We start from the raw sequence: 17,163 nt of genomic DNA, 5'->3' as shown, positions 1-17,163 counted from the left end.
TCCCCATTTAGCCCATAATACGTACATCTATTGAGCATCTACTGCATGCTATGCACTAATTATGCACTATGCATACATGTGTTACCGCATAAGCCTCCCAGGAATGGAGTAGGGACTATGATGCTTTTTATGTAAACAAGAAAACCGAGGCATATACAGGCTGATCCATTTTTTCAAGGCGCCACAGCCAGGAACTGGTGGAACCAGGATGTACCAAAGGCGGCCAGGCCTCGAGCACGGTAGAGGCCTCACCACACATGGGATGCCTTGGCTGACTTTGGAGGTGGGAGGAGGAGAGCGGGCGGGTGAGGTCTGAGGCCACACAGCCAATGGGGTGGCCTGAGTGGTTAAGCAGGAGGGAGCCGCTGCTTAAAGCTGGTGACGGTTGTGAGCAGCCGAGCAGCAGTCTGGGGTTCCAGACACAGCGCTCCTGGTGGCTGGGATTCCTGTAGCTCACCGTGGCGCGATGTGTTGGAAGGCCAGCTCCGTTTGCAGCATGAAATATCTTTAATGAGAAACCCAAGGCTGCCCCAAATTCAGAAATGAAAAAAAAATCTTCATCTCAGTATTCTAATACTACTCTAAGTGTAATAAGACCCACATCAACAACAAAGACATGCAAAATAGGAAAAGATCAGAAGAGTACATGAAAATTGCTGTTTGCACATACATTTTATTTATTTATTTATTTATTTATTTATTTATTTATTTATTTATTTTTAATTATATTTTGTTGCTTTTCCACAGAGAAGGAGGGAGAGGGATAGAGAGCTAGAAACATTGATAAGAGAGAAACATTGATCAGCTGCCTCCTGCACACTCCCCACCGGGTATGTGCCCGCAAGCACAGTATATGCTCTTGACTAAAATCAAACCTGGGACTCTCGAGTCCATAGGCCGATGTTCTATCCACTGAGCCAGACCGGTTAGGGCTGCACATACATTTTCATTTCAATCTCACATCACCATGCATGAAACTAGTAGACACTTAATAGACGGTTGTTCACAGGAATGTTTGTGAAACACAGCTTTGTTGTTCATTTTATAGAAATATTTATCATAAGCTGACTAGAGTTCTGATTAGGAAATGAGGCTTGGTCATTCTTATAAACACCTTTGCCTTCTTTGTAAGGTTTGAAGTTTAATCCTTAAAGTATTTGATGCCCCAAACTAAGCAGCACCCACTAGTACCTCTGTCCCCCTGGCCCTTTGTTCTCAGCAAGTGCACTGGGATCCCGTGGGAAAGAATAGCTTAAAAACTAAACTTACTGTTTGTGAAAGTGGATTAGAAGGAAAAGGAATATATAAAAAATTGAATGTTTTAAAATATAAATATTACCCGATTAATCTCCCCTCCTCAAAACACAGGAACACACGCCATGGGGTCCAGAAGGAACCTTCACGTGAAAGAGTGGAGGAAGCTCTTCTCCTGGCAGACACCACGTGCCAGGGGCCCAGCTGAGCCAGAGGCTGGGCTGAGCTTCACCCCATCCCTGCTCACCCGATCACCCTTCCGGGCACTTCCTCAGGCGCAGCCCCAGTGGACAGATGGATTAGATTTTTGGAAAGAGGATTTATTAGCAACAACAACAACCAGTACAATAAATGACGTACCATTAGGATTGACCAGAATAACGTATATGGGTAATCTATAGGAAGAAAATTGCAAAAATTTACTGATAAACATATAGCTTATACCTAAATGTAAAAATTAAAGATTTTAAAGACATCAACTAGCCATGCAAATAGTGACAGGCTTTGGAAACTCCCGTGTTTGGAAAATACTGTTCCGCTGCAGAAGCCAGGGGAATCCACAAGGAGCTTCTTAGATCAGAAAACACATTTATTGACCACAGCCCCGCCCCGCAGAAATATATGCCCTCTTCAGCTCTCCCGTTTATACCAGCACTCACTCCCAAACGGAGATTACTGATGGGCAACAAGGAGCAGGGTGGGAGAGCTGCGAGGCTGAGCATTTATTACAAATGGACCAACACTGTTCATAAGATGGAACTAATATTAGAGGATCAGACTATATATTATTGTTTATTTTTACCAGTACTGCACCGTCACCACCACCCTTCACCTCAAATTTTCCCAGTCTTCTTCTTCTTCTTCCTCTTCCTCTTCTTCTTCCTCTTCCTCCTCTTCTTCTTCTTCTTCTTCTTCTTCTTCTTCTTCTTCTTCTTCTTCTTCTCTTTTAAATATATTTTATTGATTTTTTTTTTACAGAGAGGAAGAGAGAGGGATAGAGTTAGAAACATCGATGAGAAAGAATCGTCGATCAGCTGCCTCTTGCACACTCCCTACTGGGAATGTGCCCGCAACCAAGGTACATGCCCTTGACCGGAATCGAACCTGGGCCTTCCAGTCTGCAGACCAATGCTCTATCCACTGAGCCAAATCGGTTTCGGCATCCCAGTCTTCTAATCTTACTTCTTTGAGGACTTTGACCAGACAGCCTGGTCTAACAGTGGTCTAGGTGTTGTGATGAAGGTGTTTTATAGATGTGATTAGGCAGTAGACTAAATAAAACAGATTACCCTCTGAAATGTGGGTGGGCCTCCTCTAGTCCATTGAAGGCCTTAAGTACAAAGTCAGAATTTCCCTCGAGTACAAGGAGTTCTCCTGACGATGCAAACCTTGCTTGAGTTTCTAGATTGCTGCTCTGTGGAATTTAGACTCAAGACATCAACTCTTATCTCAATTTCACATGAGCCAAGTCCTTAAAACGAATCTTTCTCGCTCTCTCTTCATACACACCCACCCACACACACACACACACACACACACCATATTGGATATATTTTGGTTCTGTTAGTTTTCTGCAGAACTAAACACAAAACCCAAGTCTAATTAAAGGCCTGAGGAGAACGAGGAGAGGCAGGGAGGATGTTGAAAGAGGATGCTCACTTCCGGCCAGGAGTGTTCATCTTGAGAGTGTGTCTTCTAGGGCCACTTCCTGTTGTCGTTGCTTAGATTCTCCCTGGAGCTGAGCCTGAGGTGAGACAGAGCCTGGGTTCAGGCTGCTTGCTTAGGCAGCAATCTCAGGGAACGGGAGTGACGGTCAGGGGAGAGAAACATGGGAAGAGAAAAAGGCCATCCTCAGGTGCATCGCTGAGTCTGTCACCAGCACAGGGGCTGATGCACAGGGAGCCTTAGGAGATGGCTCCTGAACTGCCTTAGAACTTACTCATCACCCTGCACCCTCTATTGTTCAAGACTGTGCTCCACACCGAGCTTCCACAGTGAACCTTGAAACTTGTCACGCAGAACTACCGGGAGGTAAAATAATAAACACAAACGTTCTCTTCTCTGACCACAACCATCTCCTGTAATCCAATCCTCTCACTTTATCACTTCCCTTTGGCCTGCTTGCTAACTCCTAAGCTCCGATTCCTACACGTTGTCCCATTCACAGTGCCTGCTGATTTCAAGTAGGTTCCAATTCTGTCCCGATCTCTTACTGGCTCCCAGACCCTGGGGAAGTTACTTGAGCTCTCTGGGCCTCAGTATTCTTGTCTATAAAATGAGATGATAATAACAGCACCAACTTTTTGGAGTTGTTATGAGCAAGATTTGAGATAATGCATATGAAACATTTAACACTGTCTGCGACATAGATACCAGACACCAAATAGTAGTTATTATGATGAGATGGTGATTATAATAATGATATTTGTCCAGCTTAGTTCCCATAGTTCATCACTTCATCTGCTTTCTTACCTTATGACTCTTGGGTTTCTTCTGGCCCTGACCAAGAAACTTTAGACCTAAATCTATAGTCTATACATCTCAGCTGGACTGCTAGAGCAGAGTTATATATAATTACTAAATATCTAAAAGGATTAGGAGGCTTATATCTATCCGAGGTCCCTGGATAGCTTCTGTCCTACTCTCATTTCTGTCCTGTAATAATGCTCTTACTTTTGAGTGGAAATTAAAATCCTGACATGGACTACCTCAAAACCACCCTCCTCTCTTGAGGAATACTAATCAACTAGTTAGTAGAATATCCCTCAATTTAGGATTGTGTGGTATTTTCTCACGATTAGATTGAGGTTCTGCATTCTTTAAAGGATACCACACTGGGATGTGGCCTTCTCAGTTCATTGTATCAAAAAGTACATGGAGTTGATATTGATGATATTAAGCTTTGTTGTGTAATTAATGTGACAGGATTCTATTCTAAAGTCACAATTTTTTCTTTTTTATTATTTTTTTAATTTTTTAAAATATATTTTATTGATTTTTTACAGAGAGGAAGGGAGAGAGCTAGAGAGCTAGAAATGTCGATGAGAGAGAAACATCGACCAGCTGCCTCCTGCACACCCCCTACTGGGGATGTGCCCGCAACCAAGGTACATGCCCTTGACCGGAATCGAACCCGGGACCTTTCAGTCCACAGGCAGACGTTCTACCACTGAGCCAAACCGGTTTTGGCAATTTTTTCTTTTATAATCAATATTTTTGTAGAGATACTCTGAGGCTATACAGATACGCTACTTGTGCTTAAATCTGCAAATTCCCACAAACAGAGGTGGGAGGGTCTTACCTTGGCAGTTACTGTTTGGTATTCTAAGGTGACTTTCTATTTCCTCTTTCCATGCACATTTATTAATCCGAGTCCATCTGTAAAGAAAAATTGTCTATTTACTGCCATTTGTTTATTGGTCTATTTATATCAGGATGGGCTTGTAATGTTTATTTTAATTTGGGGCTGTTGTCCAATAATATGTAATTATTTCATTTTTTCAAGTTGTTGTAACTCAAGGACGTAATCTAATAGGAAATACAAAGAGATTAAAAAAGAAATGAACTGAGTAAAATATAATATTAGGTTGTAATAGCTGCTAAGAATGAAACAAATAAGAGAAAATAATGGGAACCTGGGATCTTCTGTGAGCTGGGGCCCGAAACTCCGAGAAGATGACTGAAGCTGATTCATGCCGATGAGAATGGGTGCGCCATGTGCTGGCTGGTGGGTAGGCATTCTAGACCGAGGACAGGCAGCGGCCTAATCGAGAGGAGAAATGACTGCTGACGTGGGTGGTCTCCTCTGGCAAATTAATTCCTCAACATTTAATCCTGTTTGTTTTTCCCCATTCAACAACTATTTATTTGTGTTCTCTATGTGAAAAGGAGGAGTCCAGCCGGAGGAAATACAGTCTCTGAACACACAGTTTATCTGCCAGGAAGGAAACCTGCAAGTCAGCTGGAGCTGACTAAGCAGAGTGACAAGGCTCTGCCCGAGATGGCACCGAGCACCGATTTGGGTTCGGGAACAGAACCGGAAAGGCTGCCTACCCGGGTGATGCCTAAGCAGAACCCGGGACACACATGGGACTTACATGTAGCAGGGCATGAAAGCACGGATGCAATTGTCCTTTTTCACTGGATTGGAAGCGTTAAATACACAACCTCAACATACTAGTAACTGTGGGTTGGACTGTCTTTGGAAATTCCGATGGTGAAGTTCTAACCTCCAGTACTTCAGACTATGGCCCTGATTTAGAAACAGGGACACTGTAGATGCCATTAGTTAAGATGAGGTCACTGGAATGGGACCTAATCCCATGTGACTGATATTCAGATAAAGGGGGACATTGAGGCACAGAGACAGACATGCAGAGGGGAGACAGTGTGAAGAGGCAGAGGGAAAAGGCAGGGCAGAGAGAGAGGTCTGGAGCAGATCCTCCCTCGAAAGCACCAGCCTGCTGACAGCTTGTAAACCATGCGGCAATACCACTTTGTGGCATTTTGTTACTGCAGCCCTAGAGAGCCAATTCCAAGAATTCCAACTGTCCGACATTCTGGAAGAGGCAACGCTGAGAGAGAGAGAAGTGAGGAGGACAGGAGGTTTAGGCAGGGCACAGAGCGTGTGTGGGGCAGGGTAACTGCTCTGTATGAGACCAGAAGAGGGACTCATTCCACACATCTGTCCAAACACAGTGCACGCCACCAGGCGTGACTTCTGTGAACGGGCCGAGGGGGAGAATCTGTGTCGGCATGTTATGTTATCAGTGATAGCGAGTGAGGCGCTCTTCAGGGGACAGTGAGAGTGGGAATCTGAGGTGTGGGGTGGAGGGTATAAGAAAAATCTCTACTCCCCTCTCACTATCGCTGTGAATCTAAAAACAAAGCCTAGCCGAAACCGGTTTGGCTCAGTGGATAGAGCGTCGGCCTGCGGACTGAAAGGTCCCGGGTTCGATTCCGGTCAAGGGCATGTACCTTGGTTGTGGGCACATCCCCAGTAGGGGGTGTGCAAGAGGCACCTGGTCGATGTTTCTCTCTCATCGACATTTCTAGGTCTCTATCTCTTTCCCTTCCCCTCTGTAAAAAAATCAATAAAATATATTTAAAAAAATAAAAAATTAAAAAAATTAAAAAATAAAAACAAAGCCTATTAAAAATGTCCCACCTTGATCATAGAGCCTGTAAGTTAAAATATACCACAAAGTATGTGACAAAGCATATTTCTCCTATCTGTGCAAAGAAAATCTTTACAGGTAAATACGAAAGATTTGTAAGTAGCACCTATATCACAACTATATCATTTCTCTATTTCGCTGCATAAGTAACAAAGCTGTTCTCATGACTCCTGGGTTCCTGTCTGAGAGCAGTGCTCTGCCAGCTCACTGTTTAAGTGGGCCAGCGGTCAGTGCTTCTCACTCTTGGCAGCACATACAATCACCTGGGAGGGGTGTGTGTGTGTGAGTGTGTGTGTGAGTGTGTGTGTGTGTGTGTGTGTTTAATGGATGTGCGTGCGTTCCAATCCCAGAGATTCTGATTTAATTGGCTGGGGTGAGGCTCAGATATGATTTTTTTTTAACTTTACAACTGATGGAAGTATGTTGCCAAAGATGAGAACCTGATCTGAGGCCGTGTTTCTCATCCCTGGCCACTCATCAGAATCGCCCGGGGCCTTGCTGATGTGGGTTCATAGGCCACACCCTCCGGAATCCCATACCAGAATTCTGAGTGGACGAAGGGAGCTGGCACTTGTACAGGCACCCTGGGTGCTCTGACAATTAGCCAGGTCTGAGAAACACCCAGGACATCCATTACAAATACAGAACAAGCCAGGCTGGCCTGCTTTTTGCTTTACGATGAAATTTCCTCCGACTAACTTTACTCCCTGTCATTGAAAAACATTTTTTTTTAACTTTTTATATTTTTTCCACGTGTGTGTTTGTGTATATGTATTTGACTTAGCTATCCACCAATCCCTTTAGAGTATTCAAGAACCAATTTGCAATATTGTTTAATACAAACATATGCATAGTGGTAAAGTATTTCTATAAATCACTAAACACACACATGCAAGAACCCTTTAAAATGATATTTTTCTTTGGGGAGCATTGATTTCTTTACAATCAGATACTACTTTCCTCGCCAATTCTGAATCGCCGTGTTCTAGACAAATGTGGTACCCTTAACTGACATTCTGAGAGTGACGCCTTGGGCCTAGAATGCATTTGTTCCAGCACTGTCCTTCCATTTCCTCCGGGTCTTCCCTGCTGGCACCCTCACCCCTTCCTCATTGGGAGGGAACAGCACTAACTGGTGGGAAGGAAGTGCCATCCTGCTGGCAGCCTAGCCAAGGGGCTCTGCCCCGTGAGACTGCAGGGCTGCTGCTGCTGCTTAGATGGTCGCTTTCAGCCAGGGATCGGATTACAAGCATGTGGGGGGGGGGGGTGTGTGTGTGTGTGTGTGTGAAAAACTCCTGGATTTTCATAATGTAAATACAGTATTATATGCAGTGTTCCAGGCACACTATCTGTTATGCATGTTTGTACTTCTCAAGTTGACACAGGGTTCTAGAAATACACCTGTCATCTGGGAAGACCTTTTTGTAACTTACTTTCAGGAAGTATGATATTGTAGCTCCAGAGACAGTAGTGTTTCCACATTTAGCAAACAAACAAAACCAATACAAGTAAATAATATGTTATTATCATCAATAACAAAATCAAAAATTTGATAAAATGACAGATTAGGTTTTCTTTATTTCCCTTTTTCATTATACATTCTTCCCCCCACCCCCCCGTGGATATTTTTCACTAGATCTTCAAACCCTCTGTAGCTAGATTTTTTTTTTTAACTTAGTCTCACTGTTTATTTTGTTTTAATTTTCTACTAGGAAGTAAAATGTACTGATATATTTTCTTTTTTAAAAAATATATTTTATTGATTTTTTACAGAGAGGAAAGGAGAGGGATAGAGAGTTAGAAGCATCGATGAGAGAGATACATTGACCAGCTACCTCCTGCACACCCCCCACTAGGGATGTGCCTGCAACCAAAGTACATGCCCTTGACCAGAATCACACCTGGGACCCTTGAGTCCGCAGACAGACACTCTATCCACTGAGCCAAACTGATTTCAGCAAAATGTACTGATATATTTTCTTATTCTTTTGTTTTTCTTTGTTACTCACAATTGAAAATAGAGTAACACTGTCCAGGTCTAAAAACAAAACGTTGATATGTTATACTTGTTGATAGTTTAATGACCAACTCTCTAGAAAAAATTAAAATTAAAAACAATTCTGATTTTGAACAAGTGTGATTGTCACTCTCAGAGGCCCTGACCAAATACTGGGCTTTTTTCAATCAAACCCAGACTTAGAGAATGGAATCTGGAAGTTCCAGCATTTTCCACTCACTTTCCCTCATTATCGCATTGCAGGAGAATTGTCTATAGATACTTGATTGCAAAAGCCCTCTAATGCAATTATAATTTGAGCCCAATGGCTAATTGAGGCAATTTCATAAAGGGAGTGTGTTTAAAGGGTGTAGTTTCTTTTGTTCAATGTTAATAACTCTTAATTCAATTACATAAAGAAAACCACAGTTAACACAAATGTAAAGCATATTTTTAAAGTAGTTGAGTTGAAAAATATTTATGGGTTACTATCTTCCCTATCTCCATTCTATAACAATTTAAGCATCATATTTGAAAGTTAAAAGTTCTTATATACTTTATTAATAAAGATAGAAATATAGATGTATAAGAAAATATTTCTTTCCATTATCTGTTTTGTCTACCTTTTGTATAATAGGTAGACAAAAATCTCAACAGATAGCATGAGATTTCCCCAATATTTTCCCTTTCTTTTTAAAAAAAATATATTTTGTGTTGATTTTAGAGAGGAAGGGAGAGGGAGAGAGAGAGAGAGAAACATCAATGATGAGAACATTGATTAGCTTCCTCCTGCATGGGCCCCACACTGGGGGTTGAGCCTAAAGCGTAGGCATGGGCCTTGACTGGGAATCGAACTATGACCTCTGGTTCTTAAGTTGATACTCAACCACTGAGCAACACTGGCCAGGCTTGCCATTTCTTTTAACTGAAATTCACTATGCGGCTTGCAGAAATCTGAATAATATATTGTATTATAACCATAAGCACCTAACATCTAATTCAAGAAATTATAACTAGGAAAAACTATTTTACAGCTTTGATTTATTTATTGTATTTTTACTAATTTACTATCCAAATCAGTAAACCAGACCTATGGACTTCTAGAAAGACCTAAATCTGGCTCCAACTAAGATAAATGGAGGTATCCTGCACATATAACTGTTCTCCCAGAGTTTTCTCATTTGGAATTGGAGCACTAAATGTGATAATGTACATGAACATGTGCTGTAAACTGTAATACTATAACATTTCAATACTTTTAAGAAGATACTCATTCTGCATTTTAAAATTTGAAGGAAGAAAAGGAAAGCCTGAGTAATGAATAGGAACTCCATTGTTCAAAGGACCTTCAAATCAATTGAACAAAATATGGAGTCCTCTTTGGTGAAAGCAATTTTCCCTTCATTCAGACTTTCCCCGTTCCGTCGGGATGCCAGGTGCACAGCACAGGGCATTATTCCAGGGGATTTATGGTAATCCTATACAATAAAAGGCCAGCCATCATAAGCATAACAACCGGAATGACCAGAGACCAGAACCACCATTTCTGGTCTCTGGTCATTACGCTCCCAAGCAAGTGGTTAGCGGAGATCAGGCAGACAGGCAAGTGGGTGGAGTGATCAGGTAGGCAGGCAAGTGGTTACGGACAATCAGGTAGGCAGACAGCCCCTTGCCGGGGTGGTCCCACCCCCAAGCAAGTGATTAGGGGTGGTCAGGCAAGCAGGCAGAGTGGTTAGGGGTGGTCAGGTAGGCAGAGGGCCCCTCGCATGGCTGGCCCCACCCCCCAGCAAAGAAAGAGGGAGGCCCAGGCGGTGACTCTGTGGCAGGTGTGCAGCTGGCCAGCAATTGCCCTGCAGAGGGAGGCCCAGGCCAGCCAAGCCATCGCACTCCACACCTGTTGCCACAGCGGGAGGCCACTGATGGCAGGGGAGGGGGGGAGTGGCAATACTGCACAGATGGCTAGCAGTGGCAGCGGTGGGGGGGGAAAGCCTCTAGGCTCTAATCTCAGGCCAGGCCTATGGACCTACCCACGAGGTCCCGAACTATGAGAGGGCGCAGGCTGGGCTGAGGGACCCCCTTGAGTGCATGGATTTTCATGCACTGGGCCTCTAGTTTTTTTTTTTTTTATGAAGTAAACATGCTTGATTGTGCTTCCTTTAGTCGCAGCCACACTGAGCTGCTCTGATCAGGCTGTAACTCTTTTACCCTCTCTTCTTTGTGCTGTTGTTTATTCTGCTGTCAACACCAGAAACCTTCCTGTCTTTCATCCTTTACTGATGAACTTCTCCTTCTTCCTCAAGACTCATTCCAAATGTCAGGTTTCTGGAAAGATCTCCCTGCCTCTTCTGCTCCGAGTTGGTTAATTACTATTCCTTTGTGCTCTCATCAGAGAAAGCTTATTGTAATCAGATAACTTTTCACCTTTGTTTGAATGGGACATGTGCATGGGACATAATAAGCATTCAATAAAAGTAGCCGAATCCATCATTTTTTTCTATCCTCTTCTATCTTTGCTCATGTCTTCTCTCTCTTTCTTTCCTCTAGTCTTCTTACCACTTATTCATCTTTAATATTTTTGTCAAGCATAATATTTTAACATTTATAAACTTGGATGTTTGCTAGTAACTTTTTGCTCTCACTATTGTCTAATTCTGTGCTGTAGAATTTGAAAATCATGGACATTGTGGTTTTGTTCTGATACATTGAGATGTTTGCAAGTATCTTAATTAAATCCTAGAATTTTGGAATACTTAATATTTCATTTTAAAAACAGTACAACTAAACAATACCCTCAAGCTTGTATTCATTTGCTAGTATCCATTTTCTAGCATATTGGATAAATAAGGTATTTGCAGACTACCCATAAGCCATTGGGAATTGCAGCCTGCTTTTTGTCTGCGGCCTGTTCCTCCTATGATTCTCTTCCTAGGCTTGGGTTGTTGTTTTTTCCTTTCTCTCTTTCCCCATATGTAATATGTGATATGTAAATTAAAACATATATACTTAAAATTATAAATATGTAATATATATGAAATGTCACACCTTCGGGAAAAGTTAAAACAATTTAACATGTAAATATTCCTCTCAAGTCCAAGCAGAAGAAGAAAAGGAAAAAAGTTACCAGAAGTTACTCATTGATCCTCCTTCCGAGCCTGGCCCATGTCCTGCCTTCAGTTGTTCCTGGTGTGAATCCCCATGTCCTTCCTCTTCATGAAGCTCAATATGCACCCTCCTGCCCCACCAGACCAGGTCACAGGGCATAGTGTGAAACAATGCACTCCACAGGGTTCAGACTTTTTGGTTTAAGGTAACACTTCCAGGCCCGTGGGAAAACATGCAACAAAGTGCTTCCTTTTCAGAATTGTGGTAAATATCAAGAGTCAGCGTGACCATAGAAACTAAGGTGAGGTAAAGCTGAGCTTTTTATCTGGACTGGAGACCTCTGATCTGTCTTAGGAGAAACGCAGTGTGTGAATACCCACCCACATCTCAGGGCGCAGGCAAACATTCTCAGGAACATTCTAGTTCAAGTTCACATGGGGAAAATTCTACCATAAGACGGTCGATTTACAAAGTGCTTCTCTGTCCACACGGGTGGGAGTGTGTTTGATCACACAGAGCAGTTCCATCTTTCTCCTCTTCCAGTTCATGTGGCACAGTCACGATCATAGCAGCCATTGTCAAGTCCAGCAGTCCCCATCCTCATCTCCATCCTTAGGCCTGAAGAGTGGCATCAAGGCCACCGAAATGAGTGGCTGTTAGTGAGTCACCTGAGGTAGGGACAGATTCTTAGGACTCTTCATGAAACTGTGCAGAACCTGAGAGCAGACATTTACTTCTGTTGAAAGCAAGCTACAGGAACTTAGGGAATGGATTTCACTTTTAGTTCAATAGCAGGCAAGTTAGAGATGGTTCCTTGGAGTATGTATCATGTTTGCTATATAGAAATGACAACACATATTTCTATTTAGCCAATGAACACATGGGTAAAGCTCTGGGAGAATTTCATCGTTGTTACCTCAGGAAACACCAAGAGTTTCTCAGGGAAGATTAGCATCCCTTAGGTCATGATAAAAGTTTCCCTCCTTTTTTTTTTTTAATCTTAACAAAGTTTAGGTACTGAATATCTATATTGATATTTAAAATTAACATTCAATAATATGATTTTTAATATATAAAGTTAATAACTGACAGTAGGATTTTATTTATCATTAGAAACAACAACAATGCTTCATACATTGAACTTTGAAGGCCACCAAAGAAAATAATACTTGGAGGAAATACCTTGAAGTGAATAAGTCACTCAGTATGTTCACCACACCAGGATTTTAATCTCGACCACATCATATGAAATACTTTCACTCATGTTCAAACATATAGTAGGTTGTAAGCTCCACGAGGCCAGGGATCATGTCTTCTTCTGCTTTCGGTCACCAGTAATGCGTAGGGTACAGAAGGTGTTAATAAGTGATTGATGGATAGTAGGCTGGTATTGTTTTTAAATGGAAATTTGGAAAGGTTAGTTTGTGGACATATCTTGATTTGCCCGTCTAGCCTCTGTTCCTCCTTTTTCTGTTAGTAGATCATAGCTGTCTTTGGCAATGTCCTCTTCCACCACTGTTTGCCGATGTGTCTGGCTCACCCCTTGACTTTTGGCTAATAATGGCAAGAGATGGCCAGTGAGATTGTGTTTTGCTCAAACTATTGGGAACAAACCCAGCTTCTTCAACTAAGCCAACAGGGTGTGATGTTGGAGCTTCTGGTGGCATCTTTGCCCCCTCACTGAGAAACCTGAACAGAAACAAAGCGAGCACACAGAAAGACAAAACTAGGAAACGGAGAAAGACAATGCCTCGGTGACGTCATTTGATCACTTGGCTCCAGCTCCGCCTGGACTTAGAATATCCCTGGACTTCTCAATTATACGGTCTAAAGAACTCCCTCCCCCACCATTTTATTGTGTTTCTCTTTAGCCAGCCGGGATTAGGCGTGCGTGCTGAAGAGAGGGAGCTAGCTCTACATCATACGCAGGTGTGTGCTGGCGTTTCTTTTTCACGGGGCTGCAGCAGTGCTGATAAGAGCTAACAGGAGGTGGTCATTTCTGTAAAATTAATCAGTATGCTATGCAAACAGCCTTAAGAACCCATTGCCGGTAATTATTAGTACCCACGTGTTACTTCTAATTTTTAATAACCTTTTACCCAGAGAGGAGTCTGTGAGTCCTGTGGGATGAAAGGGGCTTTCCACTGCAGAACATGGAACTCATGGGACCAAGAGGCCCTCAGTCGCCAAGACTTTTCATTTCTTTGTTCAAACACTTCTTCTCTCCCATAGGAAGATCACATCCGGTGTCCCCCTGTCCTGTCTCTTTATCACAAAGAGCCTGTTGTGGCTTCCTTAGCGTGCACAGCGTTCCTACAGCCCGAATCTTCTATCAGATTGGGTCCCTGCCAGAGGAAATAATTCTACAGTAAGCAGCTGTTTTGAGGCCTGGAATTTATTTATACCCAGCACTTTCTGCAAGTTGGTTGTGCATAAACATAAACTTTGTCGCTGTATTTCCACAAGAGACATAACTTTGGACTTCATAGGACAGTGTATTTTCTTGACACGCCTTAAGATGAAAACTAAAGAACTGCAAAGGTCATGTGGGTTTTTAGATTCAAATATTTCTCTGTACAACCATAAATAGGTGCTGGGAGACAGATCATGCAACATTTACATATTTATAATAAATTCTCTTCTACAGGAAGCTCTGCATTATGAAATTCGATCATTGTCTATTAATTTCTCTCTCAATTGCTGAGATGTTTAGTATTTTCTATAGTGCCTCTTTCCCCCCACACTTTGAACTGGAAAGAGAACTACATTTGCAGTTTTCTTTACAATGTAAGCCTTTAAAAAAACAAAAGTGATTTCTGTCTTCTTTATTCTGTATGTGGTACTCATTGCCAAGCCAGACTTTAAATATTTGTTCAATGAGTAAATGTGCTTGCATATCTTTGGATAGCTATTACCTAACAGACCTTGGGTTTGCAATAATCTTGTTTCATTTTAAGTCCAATCTCTTTAACTTTTTATTGCACACCTAGGCAATTACTAGTATGTGCTATAAAAATTAGTCCTTGTTATGAGCCAGACACCGTCCAAAGTGCTTTCTAGGTAGTATCACATTTACCTTCATAATAAGCTAGGAATTAACAGCTATTATTGTTCATCCTTTATAGATAAAGAGACTGAGGCATGAGGGGTCAAGACACTGCTGTCTAGCTGCAGAACCAAGCTCTTAGCCACTGCACTACATGGACAGTTATTCAGCTATGTTGTTAGACATGGATTAGAACAAACAAATACAGCAAGCAGACACATAAAAATAACATAGTGCTCTCTCTGGGAGTCTGATGGCAGGAAGTTGGAAGAGATCAATCTTGTTTTTATTTAACATGATTTCAAGGCAATCAATTTTGTTACAGTCATTTTCTTATAAAGTACTTAGATAAGGACACCTTTGTGTGTAAGTAGAAAATCAGGGAGGAATAATTTTGCTGTGAGCAAACCAATGACTTGGAATCAGGTTTTGTATAAGTTTTTGTTGTTGTTGTCAAGATTCTTTTCTGTTCATCTTTATCGTTGAAAGTAGGCACAATTTTTAAAAGTTACTTTTGAGGTGCGTAATGGGAGAAGAAACGTAAGGGCAGCCTAAAGAAGTGGGATCAAAGGAATCTATGATACTTTGCAGAACTGGGGAGACTATTCTGGACTCACAAGAACTTAGCAATCCGCGCATCTTCCAGAAGGCAACGCGTGCTCACTTTTCAGCACCGCCAATCTGGTTTTTGTAATGTATCCTTTGCCATGTCCATAATACAGGAAGATGTAGCAATGACTTCATTAGAGGAACATGTATTCCCACTGTCCAGGACTGGAGAACTTGAATCTTTAAGCTACAGACGTATACACTTAGATACACACTTAGATAATTAAACGCTGAAACATGCACACACAGAGTTACACATGGGTCTATACTTACCCACTTCAGTGATTATTCCTATTGCTGCATTTCCATTCTTTTCTCCCAAATTATTAGATATAAAAGAACTACATTAAAGTATTTTATTTTCTTATTGAGAAATCAAATTTCAATGCATACTTACTGGTGGCTATCCCTCTGGCAATAAAATACCACAAAGATATCTTTTAGTTCTTGGTCCAGAGCTTTTATTTCCAAAATCTCTCTGGCCGTAACCGCAGAGAAGCAGTAACGTGGTTATTCTCACCTCCCATACAGGACGGATTGCTCTTCCTGTCAAACCAGCCAGAGAAAACGTCCGTCCTTCTTTCCTCTGTGCCTGGGACCCCTCACTCCTCATTGAGCACGAGATGGAAAGAATGTGAGCAGCAAGAGCAGGAAGAGTAATTTCTGGTATGAAAACTTAGAAAGTAACTGGTTTACCATCCGTTTTACTTCGCTGCAGGATGATTCTCACGCAAGAGCCCTGATGGGGTATTCTAGCACGGTCGCGGTTAGAATAGGAGATTTCGGGTGTTTCTGAAGACCTTTTATTAGTCTCACACTGGCTTATTGTCCAGCCAGGCAGATTCCTTAGGAACCCGATCCATATTCCTGCTCCTTTTCTGAGTGACTGCTCTCAGTGGCCGTGAGAGCCGGTCCAGATGTGCACTTCCCAGTGTCTGGGGGGTCACGGGGCCAAGGATGCTTGCTTTCTCACGGCTTCATCCTTTAAAAGGAGTCCTCACTGAAATGCCCATGATGGTTACTTTTCCTTCCCTCTCTCCCCCCCAAATTAAGCAATTACCACTTGAAAACATTGCCCCTCCTTCCTCAAACGCCATCACGGGTGTCGTGTGCAATTGATACTGAGCTCACTACATTGTGGCAGGAGATCTGGTGCTAAAGGCCTCGCTGCAAGGGTCATCAGTGTTGTTTTTAAAAATAAATTTTATTGATTTTTTTCAGAGAGGAATAGAGTCCGAAACATCAATAAGAGAGAATCATCAATCAGCCGCCTCCTGCACACCTCCTACTGGGGATGTGCCCGCAACCAAAGTACATGCCCTTGACCGGAATCGAACCTGGGACTCTTCAGTCCACAGGCTGATGCTCTATCCACCGAGCCAAACGGCTAAGGCAGGGTCATGAGTGTTTAAAAGAATAATCTTGATGGCATTTCCTGCTTTTAGGCTAGTCTGTCCTGCATGTCATGTACAAGTAATTCGATGAACGGAGTGATGTTAAAGACAGTGCGTCTCAGACAGTTGTTGCTTTTGAATAAAAATACTCAAGAAAAAAACATTGCTTCATGCACAATAAAAAGAATGCAACAAGAAGATCATATCCCAGCCATTTCTTTACTCTCTCACTTTTCTGAGGACTCTATCCATTCTGGTAAGCTCTGAGGGCAGACAGCTAGGGAGCAGACAGGCTGCGTGGTGAGCTGCCCAGGAGTGCCTGCTCAGAGCTGCCGCCTGGGTGAGCCGGCCTCCACCCAGATGCTCAGATGGGGAGATAGCTGCTGCTGATGCGATTGCAGGGCCCGTGTCCCCTGATTTGCCAATGCAGCTGAGTGGGTGTCGCTTCCTCGCACGGAGCTGTGCACAACTGCGCCCGGGGCCAAGATAGGTTAATAAGGCCAGGGGGGAGGGGAGGCCGTGGGAGGGGTAATGACTGGGGAGGACTTCAGAGCATCAACCTGGGGGGAGGGAGGAGGGCCGGGA

Source organism: Pipistrellus kuhlii, unplaced genomic scaffold (assembly GCF_014108245.1).
Source record: "Pipistrellus kuhlii isolate mPipKuh1 unplaced genomic scaffold, mPipKuh1.p scaffold_m20_p_6, whole genome shotgun sequence".
Lineage (NCBI taxonomy): Eukaryota > Metazoa > Chordata > Mammalia > Chiroptera > Vespertilionidae > Pipistrellus > Pipistrellus kuhlii.
This window is presented reverse-complemented; position numbering follows the sequence as displayed.